Source organism: Phalaenopsis equestris, unplaced genomic scaffold, assembly GCF_001263595.1.
Source record: "Phalaenopsis equestris unplaced genomic scaffold, ASM126359v1 Scaffold000365, whole genome shotgun sequence".
Taxonomy (NCBI): domain Eukaryota; kingdom Viridiplantae; phylum Streptophyta; class Magnoliopsida; order Asparagales; family Orchidaceae; genus Phalaenopsis; species Phalaenopsis equestris.
In genome coordinates, this window is record NW_018164807.1 from 13,078 (window position 1) to 23,849 (window position 10,772).

The window sequence follows — 10,772 nt, forward strand, 5'->3', positions numbered from 1 at the left end:
TCTTCTATTCCTGTTGTCAAAGATACTTCAAGTTCTCCGATTATAAAGAAGTATTTTTCTTTGGCTTAGTAGTTGTTTGCTCAACCCTTTTGTCAGGTTGAATATTCTAATATTCAAAGACATATTACACTTCTTGAAGCTACTTAATGAATTGATCTGGATTCATAAGATTGCTAAAATCTGGCAAGTTAATTTTCACTTTAAAATCTCGACTTCTTCTTTGGCATGCTATGCAAAATCATCGGGTTATTTGTTCTTCATTATAGGAAACCGCCTGACGAAATGAATTGACATTTTCCTCTTGATATGGTGTTTCACCACTGTGCCTATAGGTGATCACACCGAATTTTTTCCTCTCAGATGGTAAGCCTTTGTTGTAATTTGCAGATTGATCTTTACATGTCTTCCATATTTAGCTCATGAACACCCCATTAAGGGTTTATCCTTGGCGGGGTGATGTCTTTTCATCCAGATCAAGTTTTCAACGGATATAGGATTGCAAAATAAGTTTGGTATGGGGATTAGGTTTTTTTGGTAGATGTTGGGGTGAATTTTTGGTGGGGTTAGAAAGGTGGGCTTTGAAAATTTTAGTTTTAGGGTTGAAAATTATGGTAGGAATGACTAGGGTAGTGAGTTGGTCGATTATACGGATTTTTGGGTAGACAGAGGAACGAAAAATCTCTAAATATTTAGGGTTTTCCGTGCCCTGATACCAAATAATATTGTTCTAGGGCTCCTAGAAGGTATTTGGGAAGAGAATTTAGCGGGAGGTGGTTGTGAAATAGAAGGGATGATAATAGGAGGTTGATAACGTTTAGAGAGATAAATATTGTTTGGTGGTTTTCATGGCTGAATACAATAAAGATAACATTGAAACGACAATGTACGTATATCGATGTGATTAAGTATCTGTTCCTACACAAGCTACAGACACACCACTTACAAAAGAAAAATGATACAACACTCTATTAGGGTTGAAAACAGAGATAAAATCTTTAAAACACACAATTCAAATAAAAAATTCGAAGAAATAGAAAATAACAACATATAAATAGTTGCTCATTAAAAAAAAACTAATTAGAAATAGTAAAAAAAGGAAAGAAATAAAAAAAAAGAAAATATATGCGAAACTTTAGAAGTTGGTGCATCGTTCCAATTTCCTCGATCTCTGGTTTGTTGCGATTCTTATGAGACGAGATCTCAGATTTGTTTTGCGATCCATGTGGAATCCCTCAATCACAAATTGCAAATAACAGTCTAAAGACCTCCGTAGCCCGCTTCATTTTCCTCAGGTAACAGAAACTTAATTATCTTCACAGGAAGTTTTGTGAATCAGCCTACCACCATCATAACAAAATCATCGCCTTGCTGTGTCTGAGGCAGTCCCATTGCAAAATCTATGCTCACGTTCATTCCATGCAACTCGAAACCACATATATCATTCCAAAGCATGTCTTGATAGAATAAATAATTATATTTTTTTTGGCACAACCAGAGTTAGAACTGCGCATAGACAGGTATTCTCACGAGATATTAAATATGTAACTCATGCAACTTTTCATACTCGGGTAGCTTCAACCAAAAGGCGAGTTGGTTTGGCAGAACGTGCTTCAACTGAGAGGCGAGTTGGTTTGTGCCAAAAAAATCTAAGCTCTTGTTTATTCCATGCAACTCGAAAGCACATACATCATTCCAAAGCATGTCTTGATAGAATAAATAGCTATATTTTTTTGGCGCAACCAGGGCTGGAACTGTGTATAGACGAGTATTCTCACGAGATATTAAGTATGTAACTTATGCAACTTCTCATACTCGAGTAGCTTCAACCGAGAGGCGAGTTGGTTTGGCAGAACAAATCCCATAATGAGGTCTATGACATGTTAAATCTCTTTCAGTGGTAGCCACCTAGGAGATAAATTGACACTTAATTTATCCGACAATTCCTGTGATAGAGGCGACTCATTTTCTGATATTGTTTGATTCACTATCTTCTAGGACAACCAATGATAATTATGCTTGAGTCTCTCTCATGGGCTCAATTTGAATCATTGGCACCTCTTCCTCATTAGTTGGAAGATGGTGCTCCTCCTTTGTGCCTTCACCTTCTCCAGTGTCTCTCGTGTCATTTTCCATTTCTTCAAATGTTCCTTGATCAGTGAAATAGATCATTCTCTTGGTTGGGCAAGCTAATGCAATGTGCCTAAAATCATTGCACTTAATGCATTTCCTAGCTGCGACAGATTTAGAAATGTTTGTGGGTTCTACTTGTTCTCCACTTTGAACTAGTTTCTCTTCAGGCGGGGTCAACTTGGATGCCTAACTAAGTGTATTATTGTCATTTGATTTTGTGGTTAAACTCTACCTGTAAGGTGTGGCAGTCACAGGTGATATTATTATTTCTCTACTTTGAAGCTAGAGTTTGAACATCCTGCAATGTTCAATAAGGTTGTAACTATACCATGTTACCAATGGATGGTCTAAATCGTCACAGATATCAAGCTTGGCTATTCTCCTCTAACTCCACTAGCCTTACTTTAATATAAGCTGCTCAAACTAAGCAGTGTACTCTTTTCAGAGATCTTGTTGTTGAAAGTGATGAAGCCTCAAGAGCATGTCCAGTTTGTAATGTTTTGACATTTACTTGCGCTGCATCTTTGATTTTATTTTAGGCCAGACAGTCATCTTACACTTCCCTTCTCGCTATCAAGATACTTCAGATTCTCCCAAGAGAAAGAAACATTCTCGTTAGCTTAGTAGTGGTTAGCTTAATCGTTTTGTCAATTGCAACATCCTCTTATTAAAATAATCATTCCACTTTCTGGAGTCACTTGATGAATTCATCTGGATCCAAACGGCCGACAAAATTTGGCAAGTCAAACTTCACATCAAATTCTTGACTTCTTTGACACATTATGCGAAATCGTTGGGGTGTTGGTTCTCCATCAATGCGATATACCTGGTAAAGTGAATCCACTTTCTTTTCTAGATCTGGTGAGTCACTGGTATGGTTTTAGGTGATCTCACCGAATTTTTTTCTCTCATAAGAGACCAGCCTCTATTTCGGTTTACGGGTTTCTATTTACATGTCTTCTATAGTGAGCTCATGAACATTTTGTTGAGGATTTCTCTTTAGCAGCATGACGTCATTTTCTCGCAATCAGTTTTTTGACTGATGTAGGATTGCAAATCTAGGTTGGTTTGGGCTTAGGTTTTAGTGGTAGATGTCAGGGTGAATTTTTCGGTGGGATTAGAAAAGTTGGGCTTTGAAAATTTTAAGCTTAGGGTTGAAAATTATTCTAGGAATGACTAGAGTAGTGAGTTGGTTGATGATTTAGATTATGGATTGTTGCGCAGTTGGAGGAACAATAAATTTTTAAATATTTAGCATTTGTCAAGCTCTGATATTATATAATATTGTTCTAGGGCTCCTATATGGTTTTTAGGAAGGGGTTTAGTGGGGTGGTGGTTGTGAAAAAGTAAGGGATAATAATTGATGGCCAAAAATTTACTGTGAAGTAAATCGGTTAATCACGCAAGTATATGTGTCAAGTAATAATATGATTAAAAAGTACCCGGTATCAATCCCACGAGGATAGTGTCAAAATATTTCTAATAGGTGAAGTTCTAGTTTACCAAAATTGCTAAATCTAGTTTGAAATGATCAAATTCAAGACGGGTATCTAACAATCCTAAACATTCAATAAACAAGAGTAGCAGAAAAATGTGTGGAGTTTCTTAGATATGCAAGATTCATACTTCCGTGACATATAGTTTTCCTATGGGTCTCACGCTATGGTTGACAACCGGGGATATAAAGTTCTTATGTCTATGTCTAGGTCAAAAGAAGACTGGATCCATGAAATTGAGGCTCCCTTAATCCCCATGGTATTCCCACAGGAGTATTCCAATCCCATGGAAATGTTGCGAAATCCAAATAAAATATGCCTATTATTACTCAGATTTTTGTGGGCAGGAGTCATAGGTCACGAAAGATTTTACTTTCCTATCTTGTCCGATAAAAAATAAACTATGATTGGAAGGTTAACACATCAACATCAGAAATTTATGTTCAGAAAACCATCAAGGGAACAATAGATCTATAACCTGAAAACTATAAGAACTCCACAAGACTTACATCACAGAAATACAAATAAGATTAGTTACAATTCATGATTAAAGAAAACATAAACTTTGTTGTTGCAAGTATAAAAAAGGGAGACGGCAGAAGAATTGCAAAAAACTCAAGATAGAACCAAACAACCCAATGCAATACATCAAGGTCCTTTCTAATCAATACAAATGTTCATAGATTTCATACAAATGCACTCAATCTCATCTTACAAGATCTTTAAAACTCTCAATTAATCATGAAAAAGACATAATAAACAAGAAATGTACTCTTCCGAGCGAAGTCGAGGAGTAAAACTCCCAAAAGCTCCAAAAGACTTCCCCAGCAATGGAGGCAGAACTCCTAGCCAAAAAGTGTCCTTATAATCACCAAAATATTTATTCTTACGTAGGTCATGCATTAGAGGTCCAAAATAAGCATTAAATTTCTCCAAATTAGGCAAAATCATAAAATTTTTGCATTTTGGCTGATTGGTACGCGGGCGCGCACACTGGCGCATGTGCAGGCTGGATTTGCCAAGTCCAGCGACAAGTTTGGCAAGTTGGGGCTACGGGTGCGCTGGTGTGCACCGCGAGTGTGTGCAAGCACCCACACTTGGTTGCAGTAATGGCACGCGCGGGGTAGAATTTAGAAACTACAGGTCTGGTTTTGGCAAGCCCCATGCCTTTATTAGGCAAGCGACAGCGGGTGCGGGGCTGTGCATAGCAGGTGCGGGGCTGCACTTGTAGCTGAGTTGCGCACATGCTCGGGGGTGTTGGGAGCTGCGAAGCCTGTTTTGGCAAGTGAGCGGCTTGGATCTGGCAGATCTAGGGTCTGATAGTGGCATGTGCGTGGACCGTTTGAGCGTGCGTGCATTTGCACGCCAACAAGCATGTAGATTTGCAATTCCGCGCTCGTACAAAGAAGTACTATGCAAGTGCACGCTCATTTGGTTCATGCGGGGGTGCGTGTGCTCGCGTGCAAAGTCCCATTTTTCATCCCTTGCTCCAAATTCTTCCTTCTTCTTTTCCAAGCATCTTAAGCCCTGTATTTTGCCGAAAACTGCAAAAATGTCTTTCTCAAACGTAATATCATGATAAATGGATTATTAATATGGTTTTTAATACCAAAAAAATCTCATAAATTTAGCTCGTATCAATCCCCCCAAATTTACTCATTACTTGCCCTCAAGTAATCACATAGCTCAACGAGACCCCATTAGAATATATTAGGCACTTCTGTACGGTTCTAAAGCAATTTACTAGTTTAGCAAAGTTACAAAAAAATTTGTCATTTCATCGTCGATTATTTTTAATGTTTAATAATTTAGTTGTCTTTTAGTTTTCTTCGTTCTCCCTAGTAATCCTAAAATGCTCTTAAATTGGTGGAGTTAAATTTTCTTCAATAACTTCAGATATTTTAGTGCAATTTCAATGAAACTGGTCAATTTCATTCTACTTAAACTCTTTCTTGTAGATAACATTAGATAAGTTTCATTAAAGAATCATGAAAAAGTCTTATCCCTTAAGTTCTACTAAGCCATCCTCCAAAATTTTTTTTTCAATTTTCGTGTAAACTTCAAGCTTCTTCTCAGAGCTTTTCATCTACTTAACTCTTTCTGTTTTTTTTTTCTTTTTCTTTTTCTTTTATACCTTTTCTTTCTCTTGATTATTACTATATCTGGTTAGACAGCTTTTATCATTTCTTTTTTAATATTATAAAGGCTTAATTTCCTTTAAATGATAAAATTTTTGTTTTTCTTAATATCACCCTTTCATGTTATTTTTCAAATAAAAGTTAAGACATCAAATTGGTTTAGTAAAAAAATAAAAAGACTTAAAATATCTTTGATTTGCTACTTAATATTTTAATTAAACATTTTTAATTATCTTGAGATTTCTTTGGGTGTAGTTAAAAGTTAAGTTATTAAATCTCTTTATTATAACATTAAGAATAATCTTTTTAAAATGATTTTTATTTCATTTTTAAAAGAACATTTGATAGGCAGGTTGAATGAATCAGAATTCTTAGTAGAGGTTAACCATATTAACATTTTTAGTCTTTTACTAAGCTATGTGAACTACTATCAGACTTATAATAGCTAAAGAGTCCCCTCCCCCCCCTTTTACTGAGCTATGTGAACTACTATCAGACTTATAAGAGCTAAAGAGTTCCCCTCAACCCCCAACTTGCTTTTTTTTCCTTAACATGTAATAAAGATAAATTGGGTAATAGAAAGTAAGCATAGAAATGAGAAAATTTATGAATAATCACTTTGATCTCAGAAAATACTACAACAGGCAATGAACATGTCAAAGGTCTGTAAATGTTTCGTAGTTCATCCTCCAAAAAATATAAGAAAATCGTTGCTTAATGAGATTGAAACTGCACATACGTAGCTTAAAACATGTAAACAAATCACTCGGGTGAGAATCCACGAACTTCATATGACTGTTGACCTCATTTTTAGTGAGGTCTAGTCTTCCTCTTAGGGTTTAGGATCTAGCCTTAGGGATCTCCCCTTGACTATCTTAGAACCTTAGAAATGGGACCCGCCTTGTTCTAGAAATTCAGCCCGCTTCCGTCCCCTTCTGGAGTTTCGCGTGTGTGGTATCAACTTCTAGCACTTAGAAGGATGAAACCAACATGAGGAAACCCAAAAGGGACTCCCTATAGGACCTTCCTGAGCCTTAGGGTGGCCTTTTGCACAATTCGCACTCCCGCGCACAAAACTTTGTAATTCGGAGAGTCGACGCGTCCGATTGTCACGATTCGCTTCGTTTGCATTGTTATTTGTCGAATGCTCGAGTTAACCTTTTGAAGCGATCAATCGCGGGTCGAAATTTTGTAAAATTTGAATTTTGACGCGTTTTTGACCCGATTGTCGACGTCGTCGTCCGAGCGACCCCGGATGACAAAACGGACTGCGCCGGCGCGTCCAGAACGTCGATTTTGCCCAGGGGAGACACCCATTTGGTTACGTCGCCCCGCGCGAGTAAATCGAATGTGATTTAATATATATATATATATATATTTATATATATATGTATATATATATATATATATATTAATTTATATTAAAACTATTTTACCCCCTTTCCTCTAAGCCTTAACTCCCCTAACGCACGCACCCGAGCTCTGCCTCCTTTTACTCTCCCGTTCGTGTGCCTAGCCCTTTTCCTTTCTCGTTCTCGAGCCGACCGAACTCTTCTTCCTCCGCGCGAGAGAAGGTTGACCTCGTTCGTTCTTGCCTGACATTCTTCTGCTCGCGGCCCTCCTTCCCGAAGTCGTGCCAGTCTCCTTAGGTTGTGGTTTTTCCTTTTCTTGGTAGTTTGACTCTGGGAAGCTTGTTCCCTGGTACACTTGAACGACAATATTTTCTCTTCTTCCTACTGCTCTCCTAGCTGCCACTAGTCTCGCCGCTCGGTCCGAGAGACTTTGGTGGCTTCGCCTTCTGTGAGCAGAGAGCGTCTCATTTTCTTCTTTGGTCCGATTCGAGTGCCGTGGACCGTTGGGGGTGGTCTTCTTCTCTTCTCCTCTCTTCTCTGCCTATAAACATAGTTTCTTTTGAGATTTTTGGGTAGTTGAAAAAAGTTTTCTAAGAGGAGGGATAGAAATTTTTGGCTGTGGGAGAAGTTTAGGAGGAGATTTCTGTGAGAGCATATCCTTGAGGTAGCTTTTTGTGTTGCGGTGCCTTACATTGGTATCAAAGGAAGGTACTCTTCTTCCCCCCCTTTTCTCAGTGCATCGTTGCCTTTCGGTTTTCCCTTTGCCGAGCCTTTGAGTATAGCTCTGTTGGATGATACAGCATGCTAGTTCATTTTACTTTGATATATTGTTGAGATATTCACTTCAGGTGCAAAATGAAAATGTGAGCATGTGTTAAAATTAGACTTGGTTACTCGCTTAAACTAGGGAGGCTATGGCATATTCATGATTCTTGTGGCATGTTTACGTTGGAAACATTTAGGGAGTTAAGGCATGACTTTGAAATGATTTTTGCTCCTCTTGCAAGTATGTTGGGATGAGTATTATGAAGCTTTTCACTTATTTTCGTTTGGTATGAAATATTGGAGAGGTTATTTGACCTTTCATGCATGCTAGGGAGTGCATTTTATTATTTGATGCATGTTTGGGGGCTTGATTTTGACTTCCTGTGGCTTTCCCTGGTTTGAAATATATGCTATAAGAAAACCTATTTAATTTGGAAAGTGTTATAACTTGTTCTGAGGGCTTGATTCAGCTCCTCGTGAAGTTCCTCCTTTGTTCATATATTTATTGGAATAATTTCATGCTTGGGATATTTAGACATGCAGGTTGTTTCTTAGCTTTGAATGGCTCGGTTCTACCTACAGGTGGCTGGAACTTTAATTTCTATTAAAGTATGAATTTATATATCAATGCTTGGGTCTGTTTTAATCTTGTTGAGCTCTGACTTTGGCTTTTGGTTCTCTAAAGTGAGGGCTGTGTTTGATTGTTTTAGCCTTGCTGGGCTCGGTTTGGCCCTAGTTGAGGGCTGTGTTTGCTTTGTTTGGCCTCTGCTGGGCTCGGTTTGGCTTTGGTTGGGGCTGTATTTGTTTTGCTTGGCCTCTGCTGGGCTCGGTTTTGGCATCCCACCGATGTCTTAGCTCAAATATACGTGTGGTGGATGAATTTATGTTGATCCGGAAGAACTTTGTAGTTGTTCTCGTGCATGGCATGCGTTGGTTCTATATTTGAATGTCTCAGGGGTATGAAAAATGTTTTCTACTGTTTTGTTGCAGCCCGAACTTGAACCTTAGTTGTGGTTCAGCCTTGGCTTGACCTGAGATCTCGGTTTGCCTTGCCTTACCCTTACCCGAGAGATGGTTTTGCTGATTTTAATCCCTACTCGAGAGATAGCTTGGTTCTTTTTGATTCCTGTTGATCTCAACCCCTACCCGTGAGGCCTATCGTAGGTCATTGGTAGTGATTTGGTCCTTCTTGCTAGGCTTGATTGACTTAAATGTTCTGGATAAATCAAGTTTGCCATCCAAAAAATTATAATTATTTCAGTTATCCTTTCATGTTTGTCAGGAAAGCATAGTTGCCTTTGGTGGTCTTTTTGTTGGCTTTAGCCGTGAGCCCCTTTGTGCTTTGGATGGCCTTGGGTCGTGGGCTTTTGCAGCTGCTCTTTGCTGCCTTAAACCGTGAGCTTTATTAGTTCTTTTTGGTCTCCTTTGATGCCTTAACTGTAGGTCTTACCTGTTGTCTTTTAGGCTGCCTCTGGTCATGGGCCTTGTTGGTTGTTTCCTCTTCTCTACTGACCCTGGCCTGAGCCCCTTTTGTCCCCGTTCCTATCTTTGGGCCGAGAGGTTGGACTCAGTTTGGCTCTAAAGTGGGGGCTGTGTTTGCTTGTTCTAGCCTCGCTGGGTTCGGTTTGACTCTAGTTGGGGGGCTTGGTTTGCTTCGTTGAGCCCTTACCCGAGGGATGGTTTGGAGGTGGTTTTGCTGGCTTTGGTTCCTACCCCTACCCGTGAGACCCATTGGAATTTCTTGTTTAATTTATTCCTTCTTGTTGAGTTTGAATCATTTGAATGGTTATAGATGGATCAAACTTCTTTGAGAGATTGGTGATGTTTTGTACTCTCCTATGTATATCAAAACTTGTAGAGAATTGATTTGGGTTTGCCCCGGCCGTGAGCCTCACTTGTTGTTCATTGAGTTTGCCTCAGCGGTGAGTTTCCTCCCCTTCTGTGCCTCGGGTTTTGCCTTGGCCGTGAGTCCTACTTGCTCTTCATCTCTTTGTAGTGATCCCGATCGTGAGCATTTATGTGATTTTATGGGAAGATTTCTATGCTTATTTGATATGTGAGGTTATGGATTAATTTGAAAGTTGGAAGATTTTGATATCAACTTTGGGATCTAGGGAGGATTTGCAAGCTTTATTTGGGAGAGCATTTGGTTGATTTGATTAATCCTGCGTTTTTGGGGTTTGGAGGATCAGCGCAAAGGGATATTTTATGTTTGTTAGGAAAGACCTCAGACCCTATTTTTCCAGGTCTTTTCGATACGAGTTTTGAGAACTGATCCAATCACCTTTTCAGTGTTTTAGATGGATCAGTGCCTCCTCTCTCTCACCCCATTTTTGTTCTTTTCTTTCCTTGCTTCTTGGTTCGGTTTTCGATGCTTATGCCCGATGCATAAGTGTCTACGTATAGTCTTTTGCTATACGTGAAACCATCAAACAAGGTCGCAAGTGGTCGTTTTGGGGCGTACGGTGTTATGATAAAGGCACACTGAAGATAGAGTAGAAAGATACCATATCCTATAATATCAAGATCCAGACATTTGATGAACAATAGAATATGATATCCTTCGCCGACATAAGTCTAGCGGGAGTTGGCTCGAATTTCCTCAGATGATTAGCACTCCCACGCCCGACAGTGTAATCGACTCGTGGACAACAAAAATTTCTAAAAAAAAAGAAAAGAAGATAAGTTTTCATAAACCATTTTCAAACAAAAACATATTTTTCTATGAAACAAAATTGATAACTCTTCTTTGCATGTTTAAAATTTGTGTGTATGTCAAAAACATAAATTTTAAAATACGTTTTAAAGTTGGTTGTCCACCTGACGAATACCTGTTTAGGCTGGGAAATACCCCCCTAAGTGAGGTTCAAGACACCCTTCTAGACGAGTGG